The sequence below is a fragment of the Myotis davidii genome, unplaced genomic scaffold, assembly GCF_000327345.1.
Source record: "Myotis davidii unplaced genomic scaffold, ASM32734v1 scaffold392, whole genome shotgun sequence".
NCBI lineage: Eukaryota > Metazoa > Chordata > Mammalia > Chiroptera > Vespertilionidae > Myotis > Myotis davidii.
This window is the reverse complement of record NW_006284244.1, coordinates 305,053-305,830: the sequence shown is the minus strand read 5'-3', so window position 1 is coordinate 305,830 and position 778 is coordinate 305,053. Positions and strand designations below refer to the sequence as shown.

Below are 778 nucleotides of genomic sequence, written 5' to 3'. Positions count from 1 at the left end.
CCAGGGAGTGGAACTCATTAGCAGGCTTCTTGGTTTAAAGAATATAGCTTTCATTTTACTAGTCTGCTCCTTGAAATAGTTTCTAAGAAAAAATACAAGGGGGAGAAAAGAAAATGCTAAGTAAAGGTCTTCCTTTTAATCCCCTAAAAATAATATTTAACCAAAGCCACACCATCAGTCAGTCCCCATCTGCATTTCCATTGGAACTTCCCTTTTTAGTAGCCAATAATCTGCTAAAATGATATCTGTTTTATCTACAACTATTTGATTATTCCCCCTCATATATGCTCTCTTCCTTTCAGCTAAATTTATTATTTCATTTAAACAAATGAATAGACAAGAGAAGTCTACATACCAACACAGGTATTCATTGTCATCCTCTAAGCACTAAACAGATAATAAGAAAAAAAGATTCAAATTTGACTTCACCATGCATTTTTATCTTTCTTTTATTTTGTTGTCAGACTGCTTTATCCAGGAAAGAATAACAATACTGATGACTGGAAAGAAATTATAATGGGTTATTTTGCAAGCACAAACAACATGAATTTTTTTAAGTAACAATATTAAAATCTTATTTTGCAAACACAAACAACATGAATTTTTTTAAGTAACAATATTAAAATCTAAATGTCTGTAAATCAAATGTATGTTACTTTGCTTTTGTGCTATGGTGATCACCTTTAAAAACAACACTCATAAAGGCTTCCCCCAGTACCCTGAACTGTAAGCTCATTCCTTACATGTCTGTTAAGTATGTTTTGTGAGGATTACATGC

General features: G+C 31.7%; 1 protein-coding gene across 1 annotated transcript in view; it reads left to right on the top strand.

The window, feature by feature from the left end:
• Window positions 1–778, top strand: part of PALLD (palladin, cytoskeletal associated protein) — a 389,700-nt gene that overhangs the window by 165,711 nt on the left and 223,211 nt on the right. The window lies entirely within an intron of this gene.